Source organism: Petromyzon marinus, chromosome 8, assembly GCF_048934315.1.
Source record: "Petromyzon marinus isolate PM22_M1 ecotype Great Lakes invasive population chromosome 8, UKy_Petmar_22M1.pri1.0, whole genome shotgun sequence".
NCBI lineage: Eukaryota > Metazoa > Chordata > Hyperoartia > Petromyzontiformes > Petromyzontidae > Petromyzon > Petromyzon marinus.
The window spans coordinates 12,482,269-12,495,787 of NC_133674.1; the positions used below are offsets into that span (position 1 = coordinate 12,482,269).

The following is a 13,519-nucleotide window of genomic DNA, read 5'->3' on the forward strand; positions in this document are numbered from 1 at the left end:
CTCCGCACAATTGATATAATTTGACACAATTTACTGTATAAGATACATTTTAAGAGGACCGCACATATGTGTTGCATATATATTTGTTTCAGTCTCCAAAGATTATCTAAAAGTTTTTGTTAAACACTGCACCTCTATGGTATTTAACTTCTATACACCTTGGTAAAGATAAACTTTACTTTGCATTTACTAAAATGCTAATATACATAACCAAATTACGATCTTGTAAATACATTCTATGCTATATGGTTGTCTACTATCCTTACTTGATTAGACTTAAAATGAACAAATAATAACAAGCAGATAGATTGATTACTTATTAAAATACCCATTCAGAAACGTATTGTAAAGTAAACATAAGTAACATCAAAAGTACCATTAAATGTTAACGCACCATCAAAGTAATCGCGAATCTTTACTCAAAGGTGTAATGGGTGGCACTCATCTCTCTCTGCTGGCCTCAAATCAATGATCGATCCACTGCTGGATGAAGGATTCCCAAGATCCTGCAATGAGACACCTGGACATGAATCATATGTATGTTCAGTATGTATGTTTAACTTATTTCGCACGTACGCAGCCAGCCGTGCTAATTGGAGGTGCGGGGGAAGGACAACAAACTTAACAAACAAAAAACTATTCGTAAGAAATGAGATTTTAATCTAGATTTCAAAGAGCATGGCTCCAGTGGCTTCCTAATTTTGGACGGAAGAGCGTTCCAGGCGGCCACAAAAGCGCATCTGAAAGCGCGCGATGCACTGACTGCCTTTGTTTGATGACGAGCCAAAAGCCGCTGCGAGAATGACCGAAATTCGCGTGATTTTTTTTATGCGCCTTGACGAGATCATTGCTCTGCCTCCTCGGTGGATACCCTCGGCATTCCATTCCTTGGCTGCCAATACTTTTACGACCACCATTCATTATTACATATATAGTTTGGATATTGTTATTTTTTTACCTGCATTTGTTCACTAATCCACGTTGTCATCTTTCTGTCTGTCAGTGTAATTCCAAGCATTCGTTTCTCCATGCTTCTTTGTGCATTTTTCAGTTCATGTTGTCTATTTAATACACAATGGTTAGATACATTATTGTAGTTAATATGTTACTTTTCATTATCACATTCAGTTTTCCAAATTATTCAAACCTGTTCTTGTCCACTTCTTTATTTTTATCTTAAATACATCGGTTTACTTTAAGGGCTGTCTCAGGTGCACATAAATAGGCTATACAAAATATATGACTGTGCTATGTAGTTCTCTGATGTGTTTTCATGTTGTACCGTGGGTTGTTCAGCACGATGTCCAACGTTTTGCTCCACGTGCTGGGAGCTTCTACTTCTGAAGGAGAGGCTTCTGCTCCAGCACCACGGGGAAAATCCACACAGTTGTCTATTTAATTTTAACCACAAAGACACAAATACTATAGAACAAGAAAGGACGTAAAAATACGAGGAGACGTAACACACCAGGATGGCAGAGGCTGCATTTGATCTGCATCATGATGGGAATTGAGCCACGGTAAGAGAACACCACGGTTAGCCTTAAGTAGAAATACTAATCATTAAAACCATTCATCAATGTTAGCCTCAAAAGGGAAATAGGTGTTGGAAGACATGTGCATACCCCCAAGTCTATTAGACGTAATATAATACTTAATTTCTGAAGTTTTTAATTTTGCAAGGTCATATACATGTTTCCTTTTCTTTTCATGTGTCCTTATTAACTGGATAGTTGTGCAACATCGTTGAGGAAAACCACTTGTACGGAAGTGTGAAGAAAAGCATACAGCATTCATCAAAATGTTTGAAGGACATGGAATCTCGATAACAACTAAGATGGTCGACAATTACCGAGTTTCAGATTTGGAACGTGTGTTTACATCTGACCTAACTTCTCCAATGCCACTGCTAGCCTTACAATGTCTTGATCAGCCCAGCAAGTAGGTATATACAGTATGTGCCCAGCAGGCAAGTAATGCCCTACTTTTAGTTTCATAGTTATGAGCATTTTAACAAAATATACAAAGAATTCAAGAATGTGTTTCATAATATGCTTCTGAGACCACACACTCTAATTGTTCTTTCACAAGGTGATAGCTTTTGAAAAGGGATATGGAAATCTTTGTCATGTACGAATATTAACTTTTTTTAAATATACATTTTTTACATCTTCAAAGGTACCATTTCGGCCTATGAACTCGAGCCGAATGTTCAACTGCCATGAATGATGATGAAAAAATGGTCTTTAAACTGTACAGCTAATGATCTATTCGCATTTTTTGTTACAGAAATATTGAATTGTTGCATGACATAAATTTTATAGATAAGGGGGAAAAAATACAAATTTTCATTTAAATTCAGACAAGAGGGCCTTGTGTTACGATGGCAATTAGGTCCTTAAATGGATTAGTTTCAGAATCTGGCTCTTGACATGTGCCTTCAGGGGTATGGGTTTTTTTTTTTCTGCACCGACATAGTATGGCCTCATCAGCAAAGCCCTTGTATACGAAATCGTAGAGCTGGAGCTTAACTCTTCAATATTTTGTTGGGAATTAACGTTTTTTTAAGGATTATGTGAGTCATGCAAATCACAATCAAATGTTATTCATCATTACAAATCTCTCACAATCGAGTTGTGCTGCCTTAAAATAGTTATGAAAATAAGATACTTTGAGTAAAACGTGGGTGGACATTATCATTATGTTCTTCATTTGGCTACCAGATATAACGTGAATCAACCTTTCATTTGATGGCTACATATCCCTGACATGGTGCAGATACGCACATCACAACACAAATGCTGGTTCGGTAACGATCATATCGCTAGATGTCAAAATAAGTACATTACGGTAAATGACATTGATATAACCATAATGACCCCTTTTAACCTTGAAATCTAAACCAAAACTGGTCTGAATTAGTGTAATTCGGGAGGTCATTTGGCGCTGGTGTAATGAACTTGCCAACCTGCATTTCGCGAGTGATTGAGCATCATTTCCTGGTTCACACTACCCCAACACCACTCCTGTCAATCAGGACGTCCCAAACAGCAATGTTTGCAGGCATCTCTGCAGACGGGAATCAATAGTAACTGCTTTGGAGTGTAATGTAGAGGAAGGAAGATACCTTAACCCACCCATTTGCCCGTAATTAAAGCAGGGAAACTTCCAGAGCTCGTTAACCAAGAAGGAGACTGTGGCGCCAGGACATGTGGGTATTTTTTTTATCTCCACTAATAGACCCTTCCCCAGAGATCACTTACTCACCGTTGACACCTGATATGGGCAACACAGAAATACTTTTACATTTCCAACACCACTCCCATATATGAATCGCAGTTGGGGTTAATGCTCTTTATGTCAAGGCTCCAATGTGTGCATGCAGTATTTAAAAGACTGGTGGTATTAATGGGATAGGCAGTGATACTATTTCAGTGTTATAATACATATGGTAATTTCTGAATCCATACCAACTGCACATATATTACACGCAATTTATATACAGCCCGGTGTTTTAATTATAGACGTGGCACGCAGGATAGCGCACTGCACAATGAACTTGGTGATCTCAGTTTGATTCCTGGCCACGGGAAATATATCTGACCCACACTGACCAGCTTGGTGAATTATGGTGAACAAACCCCATTCCTGACGCGGCGTGGGGAGGCACTCAGTGGATTGAAAAAGGGCTGCAAATTATTAATATTATTACGTTTATGTCATGTAACAGAACCTTATTTTGTCTCCATTTAAGATGGTTCACATCTTCAGGTTGAATTGAAAACATAAAATAACGTGAATGTGCCATCCTTAAGAGTCAGTATTAGGCTTGCTTTACTGTCTGTTAAATTACGATAGATTACTCCTCACAAAACAATACTTGAGTCTGGGCCACAACGTACTTTCAAAATGACTCATAAACCACACTAATAATGAATTATGTTCCCAATAGGATTATATGGCCTATTTGTAAACAAGCTATAAAATGTGGAACAGAGGTATCCTGTGCAAAAAAAACACCCACAAAAACACAGATAATGAATGCCACACGATGAATGTTTAAACCTGGCTCGTAATAATGACTTAGAACAGGGTTGTTGAAAATGAATTCCATCAATTGCTTGGCACCTCCTTTTCTAATTTAACACCAAAACAAGGATTATATTGTACAGTCACACTGCATGTGGCTGAGTGGAATAGTTATAACAATGCCAGAGGCTTGCTCGACTGCTATTAAAGTTATGGATATAACAGTGAGTCAGGTAAACGTATTGAAGGAAAATGTGCAGTACTGTATATACATTTGTCATCATGTGCTTCTTCGCAAAAAGGTAATTCTTAAACCCAGTTTCTGTATGTGATGTACTGGATCGGAATCTATAATGTTCTGTGTACGGTAATAGCATTGTGTATGTAGGTAACGTATATCAAAGTAAATATGTGGGCAAGAGGGTTTCAATGCTGGTCGACTGGAAATAAAATGGGAATCTCCAACTTCACAACAAATATATTTCCATAACCAATTCCAATTATTAATGCTGTAACATGTACAATATTCGTGGTTGCAATCCTCATCAACATAGTATTCATTGAAGTCCACTTTACTGAGGTGACATGGGGGACCAATTCCATCGTGGATTGTATTATCCATCGGGTTAACCGCAAGTTCACTCCTTCTATCCACGGGGCAAACAAACATTGTGGAAATCCCTAGATAGCAGGAACAAAAATGCCAAATATGTATTTTGTATCTGCGAAATAATGCAGATAACTACGGTTAGAGTATAATGCTCTTTTAGCATGGATAACCCGCGGGTAAGAAGATGAATTTGCTAAAGAACTCTTCTCATCCGCGAAAAAAAGTGCGAATAATAGGATGCCGTTCTGCAAAGACTAATGAGAAAAGTCGAGGATATTTATGATTAATAGAACGCTACAGCTGTAATACAGCATTTAAACCAAATTATTTTCCACGTGGCAATTAAATGTTAAATGTTTCCTCCAGTATGCATAATTATTTTTTTTCTACAAAAGGAAATAAACAAAAACAATAAGTCTTTATCACCAACAACTCAACTTTAAAAGTGCAGTACTTGGTGTCAATCAATTGCAATATTGCTTTGCAATTGCATGCATGGGTAAAACAATATATATTAAGAGAAACTTTTCCCACGAAGCGCATCCATTGTACATTTGACGTGCTGGTGAATATTACTGTATAGGCACATACAATACTGGTGTGGGGAAAAATACATTAGATGTATATAATAGGCATATTTACTGTTGTTATATACATACTGATATACTCATTATTTGCCATCCACATGTCATGCATAGGTCCCAAAGCACCTGCGTCAGCTTTCAGCACATCATTTGAAAAACCACTACACATGCACGGTATATTATGTTTATGTTTCGTTTCTTAGTGGCTACATCATGAATTTGTAATTAATACAATTCTAATCACTTACTGTATCGCTGTGTGGCAGAGAGGTTTTCCTCACTCATAGGTTGCTACGCAAATAGGCAAACCTGTCCCTGACATATGGAAAGACATAAGGCTCACTACTGAGTTGTAGGTGTTACAAGTTAAGCGAAGTGGAAAACTTAGGAAATGATAGCAAGGGGACTAATTAGTTGACATTTCTTGTTTAATTCACGAGCTTCATTCGTGGTCTGCTTAAAAGACATGTGCAAGGAACTGGAAACACACCAGTGAAAACATGCCCTGGCTGGGAAGTGGCTTCGAAAATATAGAATGAGCACATGTTAATAGGCTTAAAGTGTGCTCTAATGTGATATTTTCGCTGCACTCATTAATTTAAGAGTAAAGTAAATGTTAACAACAATTGTAGCAGCATCAATGTAGAGCAACTGATGAATTTAATAAGGGATAATGCAGAGTAAATGCTTGTTATTAGAGGTCACGGTCGAGCTGGTTGCTACCTCATTCCAAAAATTCCAAAGAGGTGTTAATGTTTAATATGCAAATGCATTGTATACTATTGCACACTACATATAGCCCTAAGAATATAAATGCACAATACTTTGGATATTAATTTTGAGAAAAAATGCACATCCATTCCCAAATGTAGATCTCAATGCACACCAAGGACAATAACCATAGTAAGCCCCTCAAATGAGATAATCTAAGAAATTATTAATGAACTTAATGAGAAGGGTTCATATCTGGACACAAGATAATTACTGTATAAGTGAAACAAAAGTCTTATGCAACACATTTTTTTAAAACAAAAAAATACTGGAAAAAACTGAATGAGTATATATGACAATTCACAAAGACAGAGAAGGATCGAAATGATGAAATCAACAGGTGAAGAGACCATGATGAAGTAACGTTGGGAAGCTGATCTTCATAATGGAAATAAACACGCCAGTGTGCATGAGAAATAAAGTTATCCACATTGCAAGATATTCTATATATGGATCGGAAATATGGATACTAACAATTAATAATTGACTGAAGCTGAAAAGTGCACAAAGCACGGAGAGATGCACGCTTGGACTTTTCGTCCTTGGGCCAGACCAGTTATCGGTAGCACCCAAGGTGGCAACACTTTAAATGGTGCCATTTTATTTGTTACACCAACAGAAGTAAAATAATTCATGATAACCTTTCCAAATGAGAAGCTGTTTCATTTTTCTCGCAGGAAACCTGTATTTGCACCTATCACAATCAAGCCTATTTGCCCCGGACGTTACAAATAAAACATTCCAACACCTCTGCTGTTAATTAAAACAATAAATAATTTACAAAATCGATGTTTGTCCCTAAGGCATGTATTTCATACATATTCTTGCATTTATTCACGCTTGTTCTTCTATTTCAGTGACTTAGTTAAGTCTGGAATAGATTGCCGCTATCTGTTTTCCTTCTGTTTCTAGCAGCTTACTCTTTGGTTCTTTCGGTAAAGTCACGTAGATGAAAACAAAATTAAAATAATAAAATGAAAATGACTAAAAAAAATGTTTTTCATCTACGTGACTTTACCGAAAGAACCAAGGAGTATGGATCCTTGCAGTCATGAAAAACTTCAAATCTAGAATTTTCCAGCAGCTTGTTTGCTCATGATCATTTACTGGCAGGTGAAGCAAGTACTGGTTGTTCTGTATTATTTATGTTCAGTAAAGATGTCTAAAGTGCTAACTTTACCCTCAATTTATTGTTAATGAACCTGTTAAGATTATTAGTTATGGCCAGGTACTACAAGCAAAAATATTTTTTGTCCAGTTTGTCAATTTTGATGTTTTTTTTTATATTTTGCTTCTATAAATTGTAAACATAACATGCACACACTTATTACCAATAACATTGTTAACTTTGTTATTGTTAATAATTGATGGTTAAAATAATCGAAACTAACTTTTTATATTTTATAAATAGTTAGTTTTTACGATTTTATACAAACTTCGCCAAGTTAACAAAGCCTTAAATTAGCGTTTTTTAGCATCTTTCATCGCAATTTGTTTCCGCATATTAAGAAATAACCTAGTTGAATCGCATATCATTGAAACGCTTATTCTCTGGAGCAGATGTCTAGCTTAGTCACATATGGCTATTTACTATTGCTGTCATGGCAATAAGAGGGGGGACATAAGTATAACTCTCAAATCTCATGGCTCACAGCGATTTTCTCAAAATGACATTTTGCATGCCGAGTTTGACAACCCATAATAGGTAAAGCCACATAATTATACATACTGCGTCCTCCTTGGAATAGCTATAAATGTTCACAAGGATTTTTTTTTCATATTTTTGTCATTTCATTTTATGTGGTATTATATTTTAAAAAATACGAAAATCTAGTTTTTTAACATGTGTCAAGTGTATTTTACATAATTAACTGAAAGAACAATATTTTGACAAAAGCCTCTGTAGATTACCAACCAATTAGTTATTGATCACATTAAAAACAAACTAAAAAGTTCTGACTTCATCTATTAAGTCAACATTGTGTTTTACATAATATGCAAATTTGTGCATATTTAATGAGATAACACATGATATGCATAAATGAATGGGTGGAAAGTCACAATACAGAAAAATCTTATATTTTTGTGTATATTCATCTGGTAATTTTTCATCCTGATAAAAGGATAGGAATTTTTTTGGCCTATTCGCCTGTAGTACTTCCCCTTAATTTAGTTAAGATTAGTTAAGATGCATTTACCATTTATCAATGTTAGTTTCGCTTTTGGGTTGTAACTCTCTGCTGCCGTCAATATGTAACCAAAGTACTGGCAGATTAATTCAGGTTTTGCATCAAAGTAATGATGATTTCTGATTGTACTGTATGGTGCAGGTGAAAACTGACTGAATATGGCCACCGGTGAACAAGCAAGTAACAACCCACTACCAAAGCGACCATGGTTGGAGTGCATCATCCACTGTTCTGATGATACAGATAAGCTGGTGTTACCACAAAGTATTGACTCCTGGAGAACTCTGCTCAGGGCAGCTCAGATACGCAATCGTGCACCAATTTTGAAACTGGCCAAAAACATTCCTGAGGGACAGATTCCAGAAATCTACTACCACAAAAAGTGTCGCAGTATCTTCACCATGAAGAAAGTTCTTGATGGCATCCTTGCAAAAGAAAAGTGAAGTGCCAGTGGCTCTGCTGAAGAGAAACAATCTAAAAAAACAGCTCGACATGCCCCAAGTACGTCTAGGACTTATGATGCAGAGTGCATATTTTTTTTAGAAAACCAAAAAATATGCCAAGGGAAAGAATACGAGAGAAGTACTGGTACAGTGTCGAGAACTGCAAGCTGATACAAAGATCAGGAGTGCAGCCACAAATAAAATGGACAGCAGAATCCTTGCCATTGTGAGTAGAGACCTTGTAACAGCTGAAGGGCACTACCACAGGTCATGCTATAGACTCCACACCAAAGAGGAGGTTTCCAAAGAAGAGGTTTCCAGCAATGAAGATAATGATGCTACAGCCCAGTACGAAGCTGCTGTGAATCAGTCATACAATGAGCTGTTCCTCTTCATCAGGATGGAGCTTTTTGGCAATCCTCCAGTGATGACAATGACTGATCTCACTTCTAGACTGGTTGCTTCAATGAACTCCCTAAGCATTGTCCAAGTCAAAGAATCAACCAAGAAGCACATAAGGCGAAAGCTAGAGAGTCGTTTGCTGGAGCCTTGCACATCTTCCCTGATGGGAAAAGAAAACTCCTCCTCTGTCCAGATAACCTGTCCATGAGGGAACTTGCCAAAGAAAATAAGTCTCTCAAAAGGGAGCTGCAGACCCTGAAAAGTGTCGGTGCTCAAGATGTTATAGCCAAAGCAGCCATCAAATTCAGATAAATTGCTATAACTAAAGCAGCCATCAAAGTCTGAAGACATTCTCCAACTTCAGCACAAAAACAGAACATGGAAAGAAAGCACAGGATGTGGTTCTGAAGGCAGATAGAAACCTGTTCAGCCACATGATCCTGGTGGCTGAAAGCAGGAAAGTGAATATGAAGGACGTCCTTGCCCACCTACTGGGCTCACTGCCCTGGGCACTGGCAAATGCTGATAGGTCTCGACGAAAAACAAACAAGGCTGCACTTGCCAGAGAGCTTGAAAATAATATGTCTCCTGCAGCAGACATCCTAAACCCATCTACTTCCATCATTGATGGGATGAGCCTGGTCGAAAAATTAATGGCAACAAAAATAACTTTGCACAGGTGGCAGAGTCAGCCTTGACCCAGGTCCTCCACGAGGGGGCACAGAGTGAGAGGATTGATGTTGTTTTTGATGTCTACCGAGAGACTTCGATCAAAGATGCTGAACGACGGAACCGGGGTGCAGACACCACTCTCCAGTACAAGAACCTTGCAGGGAGACACCACGTCCAGCAGTGGAGAAAATTCCTGTGCAGTCCTTCCAACAAGACCAGTCTCATCAAGTTTCTGGTGCAAGAATGGAAACTCCCACGATACAGAGAGATGCTGCATGTCAAGGTGCTGTGCATGACCTGTGAGGAAACCTGCTACAAGTTGACAGAAGATGAGTGTGAGGAAGTAGCAGAGCTGCACTCTACACATGAAGAAGCTGACACCTGTCTGCTCCTGCATGCATTGCATGCAGCAAATGTGGGCTCAAACGCAGTTATCATCACAGATGAGGACACTGATGTCATGGTGCTTTGTCTTGGCTTCCAGAAGGACATCACCTGTCCCATCTTCCAGAAGTGTGGGGCACAGAACCGCACACGGTTTGTCAATATCAGCAAACTGGCAAGGTCATTTGGAGACAGCATCTGTGACAGCCTAATTGGCTTACACACCTTCACAGGCTGCGACACTGTCAGTGCATTCGCCGGTCGAGGGAAGCGGAATGCTCTGAATATGGTGAGAAAGGACACTTCCTGCAAAGAGACTTTTAGTCGACTGGGGCAGTCATGGAATGTGAGTGATGAGCTGTTCCAGAAAATTGAGCAGTTCACCTGCCGCATGTACGTTGCTAATAGCAGCACTGGTGAGGTGAACGAACTGCGCTACACCAGCTCTTCTGCACCAATAGGGGAGAAGTCGAGTCCAGCCAGCTGCCACCATGTAGAGACTGTCTCTCTACATGCATGTTCAACGAGCCAACTATCAGGAAGTAATCTGGAAGTGCTGTCTGCAGGCTAACCCTGTGGTGCCAAGCCCGACTGAGTGTGGATGGACAGTCGATGATGGAAAGCTGACCATTTACTGGACGCGCTCGCCACCCACACCAGATGTGGTCTTAGAACTCCTAGCATGCAAGTGTGTGCGTTCATCCAAAATGCCAAGCTGCACATGCCTGTCAAATGGACTGACATGCACAGACATGTGCAGGTTACAAAGCTGCAGTAACCAAAAACTGCAGGATGATCCAGAACCTGACTTTGAACTCGGGGAGTTAGATGACGAGATAGACGAGCAGTTTGATGACTGACACCGGGTGGTGATTCTGATGGTATTACTGTGGTAGTAGTAGTATACATTGATGCACAGTGTGGTGATTCTGATGGTATTACTGTGGTAGTAGTATAAATTGATGCACAGTGTGGTGATTCTGGACTTGGTTACCCTTGCTAACACCATCTAAGTACACACAGAGCTTGATAACTATAATGTAACCTTCTTCACATAGACCCATCACTAACTATATATATGGGATTACATGTGTAGAGGAGTAAAATGGGGAAGTGACGTCATGTGTGCCGTCCAGTGCGATGACGTCACGGAACGTGGCGTCATACGCGCTGGGCGGCTCGATGACGTCATGTCTCGTCTAGTATTTAAGGGGGACCCCGTGACGAAAGCGGGGTCACCGTGGGAACGGGTAGAGTGAGAAGGGTGGAGAGGGAACCAGGGGTAGAGAGGGATCGACGAGAGTCAGGAGTCAAGCCGGTGGTAGCCATAGGAGGTGCTGCTCTTCCCGGTCGGTGGGGTTGGCGAGTGCCCCCATCCGACTCGAGGGAGAGAGACCGGAGCAAGCCGGGCTGGACCAGGACTTAGTGTGGGACCCCTAACTCCTGGGAAGTTGTCACACCCTTTGTGTTATTGTAATATACTTAATAAACCTTTGGCGAAAGCCCTTACCATCAAGTCGTCTCCGAGTCGTCGTCGGGAACTCCTCAACACATGTGTAATGACAGGGTGACACCTCTTTTTTGGTTCTTTTGGTAAAGTCACGTAGAATGAGAATAAAATAATAAAATAAAACAATAACATTCTCACGACGTTTCGGCCACAACACAAGTGGCCTTCTTCAGGTGAAAGGAACAGACCTGTCGGGACGACAGAGCTACAATGAACGCTGCTAAGATTTGCAGCGTCTTTTAAGCTGGTTGAGAGAAGTGAGGCACCTTGACAAAGGGGTTTACATATCAAACAGGAGAATTTAGCATTGAAACAGTTGAGGGATTAGCTTGTGACTGGTCACAGAAATAGCTATGTTAAAGTCAAAGCCTACACATCCACAGAGGCACCTAGTGCATGGACGCCAAAGGGGCTGCAATAACTCAACTATCATACAGTAAACCGATGTGAAGAAAACCTAATTCTAAATTACATCAATATAATAAATGTACTCAATATATTCTTCAATAAGCAGAGCTATTAACAGTAACTGGGTATACACTACACTATATAATGAATACCATATAGTAAACAGATTAAAAAAAAAAACTAAAATAGAAACTACCTCAATGTTATCAATAAACTCTATATATTCTCCAATCAGCTGAACTACCAACAATAAGTCGTTATATATCACGATGCTATATGGCCAAAAAATGGGAGGATTCTTACCCTCAACTTTAGCAACACGAATAGCTACGAGCCCCGTTCAGACGGACGAGTCCATCATGGTCGGAACAGAGGAGAGAAACAGCTGCGAGGCACTGTTATAAGCATGTTATAAGCCATACCATTAACCATGGTGTGAGAAGTATTAAGAGTCAATGCCAGCGAAAGAGCTGCGGTCTGAAGGTCACCATGAAATAATTAATTAAGAACCAAAATGGTTTAAAACATCTTTCCAATGGTTACTAAGCCAGAATCCATCTTCTCGGTTGAAATTGTCTCTGTGCTTGTATATGTGGATAGCCTCATGAACGAATCTCTCAAGGTAGCCGGTTGGCTTGCAAAGAACCTCCGTCTTGGAGAAGTCAATGTCATGTGAGCCCACTGAATTATAACAGTGATCTGCCACGGCGGAGGAGTTCGTTCTACCGTGTTTCAAATCTGCTTTATGTTCGCGGATGTGGTCCGAGATATGTCGTTTGGTTTCTCCAATGTAGCTACTACCACAAAGGCACTTTAGTTTGTAAACGCCCGGGTACTGTATGTCTGGAACAGCATCTTTTACAGTTGGAACCAGATCACGGATTTTATGTACTGTGTTGAATCGGACCTGGACCTTGTGTTTATTCAGGATTTTGGAGATCTTTTTAGTGCCCCCTGCAATGTAGGGTAAGATGATGGTTTTGAGTGGCTCCACAAGAGGATCCTTCTTCATGACTGGAGTGATGGCTTTGCGGATTGTGTAGTCGGAGTAACCATTAGCCCTGAGAGCCTGGTGTATGTGTTTGAGTTCACTGGTAATGTGTTCCTGGTCGGAAATGCATTGGGCTTTATGGTATAGAGTCTTGATGAGGGAGTTCTTCTGGGATGGATGGTGGTGGGAATCCGGTTTCAAGTAAGCATTTGTATGGGTAGCTTTCCTGTAGACAGAGTGGCTCATTGAGCCATCAGGTCTCCTTTTAATTAAGACATCCAAAAAGGGTAGCTTGCCATCTTTTTCCACCTCCATGGTAAATCTGATGGCTGGGTGTATGGAATTGATGTGGTCCCGGAATTGGTCTAGAACAGGCTGGCCATGTGGCCAGATGACAAAAGTGTCATCCACGTATCTCTTCCATAAGGTTGGGCGTAGAGTGGCAGTCTGGATGGCGTCAGTTTCAAATGTTTCCATGAATACGTTGGCTACAACCGGAGACAGGGGGGAGCCCATTGGGGTGCCC

The 13,519-nt window shown here is 40.0% G+C and overlaps 1 long non-coding RNA gene across 1 annotated transcript in view; it reads right to left on the reverse strand.

Annotated features, from left to right (window-relative positions):
- Positions 1-303: 303 nt before the first annotated feature.
- Positions 304-13,519, reverse strand: part of LOC142924109 (uncharacterized) — a 36,589-nt gene continuing 23,373 nt past the window's right edge. The window contains exons 2-3 of the long non-coding RNA XR_012941269.1: positions 1,283-1,355; positions 304-506 (exon numbers count right to left, since the gene is read on the reverse strand). This is a non-coding gene — a long non-coding RNA (uncharacterized LOC142924109). The remainder of the gene's footprint in view (positions 507-1,282; positions 1,356-13,519) is intronic.